Source organism: Austrofundulus limnaeus, unplaced genomic scaffold (genome assembly GCF_001266775.1).
Source record: "Austrofundulus limnaeus strain Quisiro unplaced genomic scaffold, Austrofundulus_limnaeus-1.0 Scaffold1077, whole genome shotgun sequence".
Classification (NCBI taxonomy): domain Eukaryota; kingdom Metazoa; phylum Chordata; class Actinopteri; order Cyprinodontiformes; family Rivulidae; genus Austrofundulus; species Austrofundulus limnaeus.
Window position 1 is genome coordinate 72,093 of NW_013953479.1, and position 6,185 is coordinate 78,277.

General features: G+C 42.6%; 1 long non-coding RNA gene across 1 annotated transcript in view; it reads right to left on the reverse strand.

Moving 5' to 3' along the window:
• Window positions 1–3,825: 3,825 nt before the first annotated feature.
• LOC106534032 (uncharacterized) overlaps window positions 3,826–6,185 on the reverse strand; it is a 9,571-nt gene continuing 7,211 nt past the window's right edge. Inside the window, exon 3 of the long non-coding RNA XR_001312310.1 lies at window positions 3,826–3,973. This is a non-coding gene — a long non-coding RNA (uncharacterized LOC106534032). The remainder of the gene's footprint in view (window positions 3,974–6,185) is intronic.

Consider the following 6,185-nt stretch of genomic DNA (forward strand, 5'->3'; position numbering starts at 1 on the left):
GTGTAAAAACATGGCAGCATTCCCTGTCTAATTGTAAAATCTGATCTGTTAGCGATTTTAGCCGTTCAATGTTTTTCTTCATTTTATTTGCACAGTAAGAGATTATTTGACCTCTCAGGTAAGCCTTTAATGACTCCCAAACAGTGCTGAGTGGCATCCCAGGAGTCCGATTAACATCAATAGAAAACTTAATTTCAGAAGCAAGCATATCAACTAAGTCTTCATCAGATAATAGTGTCGGATTAAGTCGCCAAGGATGATAGATCGATTGCGTAACAGGAATGTTCAGTTTAATTATGAGCGGACTATGATCAGAAATGACTATCACTCCATAATCACATTCACTCACTAAAGGTAAAATCCATTTATCAAGGAGAAAGTAGTCAATCCGTGAATAACTCATGAACAGGGGAAAAGAATGAATACCGTCTCAGGGTCGGATTACGAAAACGCCACACGTCAGCCACTCCATAAGTATTAAGAAATGAATTAATTGACTGGGCCGATTTAGAAAGAGAGATCCTCCCCACTGTACTATGATCGAAGGATGATAGCACACAGTTCACATCTCCCCCAGTTATGAGATTATGTGTTGAAATATTAGGTAAATTTGAAAAAAGCTTATTAAAAAATGTTTGATCATCCCAATTTGGAGCATATACCGAGACTAAAATGACAGGAAGTGCATATAGTTTTCCCACCACAATAACATAACATCCAGCAGCGTCCATTTCAACACTGGATGACATAAATTGCACCTGTTTACTAACTAAGATGGCCACCCCTCTCGATTTAGATTGGAAATTAGACTGAAACACCTGACCAGACCAGCACCTGCTTAGATTTGCACTGTCTGCCTTATGCAAATGGGTCTCCTGCAAAAAAGTAATATTAGCATTAAGTTGTCTTAAATGTGTCATAACTTTCCTAAATTTCACTGGACCATTGAGGGATTTCACATTCCAACTCACACAGTTAACAGGGTGACTGTTGATGAACCTGGTAATATTAGAACTGTTCATGTATGGTCAATCGGACTGTAGTACAATATCCACAAACCATCATAAAAAATAACCTGAAAAARACATTCTCAAAACAAATAGATCCGGTATAGTCCCAACCCTTTCTCCTAAAAAAAACATGGAGAACCCAACAAACAAAAAATCCACACATTTGTGCTTATACTGGGGGGCTTAACTCCCTGCCTGGACTCCCGCCACATCTAAATAACAATAACAAAAAAATAAAAAAGGGGTTCCCTCACTTTAAAGTGTCATTACTGTTTATGCTCCTTGCTGCACTGTTAAATAAATCACTTACCAAGATCTGGACAGACCCTCTGTGAAACTCTCGTACATAGAACAAAAAGAGGAATGTTGTCCCTGAGAGTAATGTCTAAAATTAAATCAAGATATAGCGCGGGACATAAAGTTAGAAGGTTCATTACAACCTGACAGTCATAATGGTTCGATGAGAGTTGGACCTGCGGTCAACGCTGGTCCTCGTTGTCCGTCGCTGAGATGATCCTCTTTTTAACGTAGTCCATTGCTTTATTGGCATCCAAGAACTCCTTGTTTTCCTCCCCATGAGGAGCCGTGCAGGAAAAATCAAGCCATAGCGAACATCTCGTTGGTTGCGAAGGAGCCTCCTCACCTCTGTAAACGCCGCTCGAGCTCTGGCCACAGCTGCCGTGTAGTCAGATGTGATGTTAATCGGTGCTTCCTTAAAACAAAGATGGCCGCGGGTCCATGCTCGACGTAATATTTCCACACATTCTTGATAATAGTGCAGCTTAGCAACAATGACCTGCGGCTTATCGCCTGACCTGTTTCCACCTGGAGAGCGATGGGCTCGGTCCACCAATGGCTCTTTATCCATCTGTAGAACCTCTGCTAGCAGTTTAGCGACTGCTGTAGTGGAGCTGGATTCTGGTGTCTCAGGAACTCCAATAATCCGCATATTGCACCTTCTCATGCGCCCTTCCATATCGTCATATTTCTTTTTGAGCCCATCGACTTCTTCTTTCAGTTCCAAAACGGTGGTGCGCAGAGCAACCACCTCATCGGACCAGGTTGACAGGCGTCCTCCACCTCTTTAACGCTCTGTTTAAGGTGGTCTAAGTCAGCACGAAGTAGCATCGTGCCGTTAGCCACTTCAGCTCTCACCACTTGTAGCTCCCCTTTAATAACAGTAAACTCTTCAGCCAAAGCCGCTTTTATTTCGGATTTGATCACAGCTGAGAGATCGGTTTTTATAGCGGCAAGAATGTCAGACTTCAAGGAGAGTGCGTCCACCTCGCTGCGGGAGGGAGAGGAGGGCGCCAAAACTCCGGCTTTAGCTGCAGCCTGCTCCGAGGCGGCGTCGGGCCTAACAGCCGCAGAGCTTGAATGTTTGCCTTTCCTCAAGTTTGTCGCCATTCTTCTACTCTTCCAGGCAAGAATCACTCAGGGGTCGAGTCTGGACAGACCAAATGCTCAAAACAGCAAGGACATTCGGTAGAGAATCACAAACAGAACAGTCGGAGCGGGAGCCCACGCGACACACATCTCACTCCTCCGCCATCTTGCCCCACCTCTCCAAGTTGTTATGACTTCAATCTCTAAATAGTATGACTTTATTCTGGTAAAATTATGACTTTATTGTTGTAATATTATGACTGTAATCTCGTAATATTAGACTTTAATCTTGTAATAATAATTTAAAAATCTTGTTGTGTGGCCCTAATAAGCAAAGGTAGCTGATAATTTGGAACGGGTGCCTAACAAATACAAGTAAAGAAATAACAAAAACACAACGTTTTGCTGTTGACGGGGCTGTGGATTTTAGCTCATATTATTCTATTACAATTTAAATAATTCTTTTTTCTACATTTGAAAGTCTTAACAAGGAGGAAAATTCAATAAAAATGTTCAAAAATTTGACTTGTATGACCCATTTTAAGAAAGCCATTCATGGACATCCTGCCAGAGAGCTTCACCTGAACAATTGAAGAATAAATTATCTGTAGTTTCAGATTCATAATAATAAAAAAATAGATAGCTGCTTCATGCCAAGATATYTAACTGAGGGTGTAACTGAAAAGGACAGTTTCTATTTCAGATAACAGAAAACAGAATCATGTATGAATCATGAAATAACCTTAATCAATCCCTTCAAGAGTTAAGAAATGTATAACAACGCATGAGTACTTCATTAAAACTCTTAAACGAAAACTAAAGACCTGTAAATCAAAAAATATTCAAATATGTCCTATGGAATAATTACCATTGTTTCCAGTGAGTTGCACTTTACAAAATTACAAGGTCCATAAGGGACTCACACACACTGTAATGTTTTCTTGTCAAAAGTATTTCACGACTGTTGTTTTTGATTTGTACTTCCTTTAGAATGGACGTAAACTTACAGATGGGCAGCTGTGACTCAGGAGGCAGGGTGGATCAATTCCTGGCCCCTCTCCTCCTGTCCACATGGCTGGTGGTCTTGGGCAAGGGACTGAGCCCTTAGTTACCCCTGATGTTGTGCATCAGAGTGTGAATGGGCTGACGTCTCCCTGGTGAGCTGGTTGGCACCGTGCATGTTAGTGCTTGGCACAAATGTATTATGTGTGTTAGAGGGTTAATGTTGACTTGTAGTATAAAATCCCTTTGAGTGAATGAAAAGACTAGAAAATCATTTTATAAGTTCAATCCTGCTTGCTACAGGCCCTGTCACACTGGAACTAACTTATTGTGATTTATGAACATTTTGTTATGATTGTTTCAATCCTTTCTGCTCTATATTCCGTTTAATTGTCAGCATGTAAAAATGTTCCCCACACAAATAATGTAAGTTTAAGATGATTTTATTAACACTGTTCACAAACTTTTTACAAATTCTGGCCAGAACTTTGAGTTTTGGATGTGTTTCTTTTACTCTTTGCCTCGCCTCCTCGCTTAAACCAGACTCCATGTGGTGATCCATCAGCTGCTTCTCACTGAGGACAAAATAAATAGAAAGTAACAATTAATCACTAAAGAAATTTACACCAAGACATGATTAAAAATAATCATTAAAAATACATACAAACGGGGGGCGCTAGTGTGCAGTAATGGAGTAGACGTGTTTTACAGAGCTCCGTGTCACTACCTTCATTCAACATTTATTTATTACACCAAAGATATTAATTTTATCACCGAGGGAGTAACTGGCATCCGTCTCTTCAGTTTACTTCAGTTTTGGCATCTCACATTATGCCTAGGAAAGAAGAAGCCCAGAAGTCGACAGCTCACGCGGGCTCCGCTGTTAGCAACGAGGCTATCTTAGCCGCCGTCAATAGCCACAAAGATGATCTTTCTAAAGTCTACACACTCGTGGATACTCTCAAGAAATCACTGGAAGGACGTCTGGACTCCATTGAAGCTCGTTTAACAACCCTGCAGACAGAGCACAGTGAGGTCCGGCACCGTTTGGATGACATGGACATGGCTCTAACCTCTACGGATGCCCGTGTTTTGGCCCTGGAGTCATCGTGCAGCGAGCTAGCGGCGGCTAACGGCCTTCTTAAAAAAAGAGTGGACGACTTGGAGGGGCGCTCGCGCAGACAAAACATTCGGATTATTGGCGTCAAGGAAGGTGTAGAGGGTGTTCGCCCTGCAGGATTTGTCTCAGAATTTATCTCTGAGCTGCTGGGTCAGGACAACTTTCCCAAGCCCGTAAAAATTGATAGGGCGCACCGTGCCCTGAGACCAAAGCCACTTCCCAATGAACGTCCACGGATTATCATCGCCAGGCTCCACAATGACCGCGATGTGATGAATATTCTGCGGTTGAGTCGGCAGCAAGCCCCGCTGATGTACCAAGGCCAGAAAGTTTTCATATTTCCAGACTACACAGCGGAGGTCTCAGCGCAGCGCCAGGCTTTCAACACCGTGAAGAAGAGGCTGATGGAGGCTGGAGCGAAGTGTTCCCTGCGCTTTCCTGCCAAGCTGCAAGTGTCTTTAAATGACACTGTGAAAACCTTCACTTCACCAACTGATGCAGAGCGGTTTGCCAATTCATTGACTCATATTAAGTGACTTTGTTAATCATTCTATGCTAAAGCTAGTCTGCAAGTTCGATTAAGCTTTGGTGCACATTTACATTTATACAGTTTCTGGAGGTAAACACGGCCTGTTGGGTTTAGATTACCTTCTTGGGGTTTCTTTTTTCTTTCTTTTTTTGCTCTGTTACCCGGCAGCCTCCACTCAAGATTGTGGGATATGCCGCTTAGTTCATGTTGCGGCAAGGGTGAGTTTATGGGTTTCTGTTTCTGCTTTGTTGCTGTTAAATTTCCTGTGTTTTGTTTTGTTTATCCTGTCAGCTGCTTTTTTTACGTGGTGATAAATGCAGGATAAAAGTACTTTTAAGTCGGACATGAGTCCTATTAMTTTTGTTTCCTGGAACTGTAGAGGCCTTGGTAAGGCACTTAAAAGAGCAAAGGTGTTTTCACATTTAAAATCACTTTCATCTGATATTGTCTTTCTGCAGGAGACTCATATTCACCCAACTGAGCAGAGACGGTTGAGAACTTCATGGGTTTCTCAGGTTTACCAGGCTAATTTTACTTCCAAAGCTAGAGGGGTTGCAATCCTTATCCGCAAGTCAATTCCATTTATTTTTAGCTCCATGTCTGCAGATCCGGGGGGAAGATATGTACTTGTCACTGGCGAAATTAATTCCGTCCCTGTTGCCCTTTTGAACATTTATGCCCCAAATTGTGATTGTCCCGACTTTTTCTGCAAGATATTTGACATTATTGCACAATTTAATAATAGGGACATGATTATAGGAGGCGACTTCAACTGTTATCTCGATCCGGTGTTGGATAGGTCCTCCAATAAGGTCGCTTCTTCTTTGAAGAATGATTTTTTGAAAATAAATAATGATGATTTTTTTTCGCCACCACCTCAACCCCACATGACCGGTTTAACCTCACCTGCCTGTGAGGAACCGGTCCCGTCTCTGCCACCGTGGGAGGATGAGGTAACTAGCCCTCAAATTGCTGGATCGTTGATGATCCTCCGGTGGTCCTCCACCTATGGGGCAAAACGAGTCCTCTGCCAGCAGATCGAGGATGTTTTGGCGAGGCGTCCCGATCTGCTGCTCCTGCCTGGCCACCGGAGGGTCAGTGAGTATGCTCGGCGTCTGCTGGCTGAACATTTAAACAC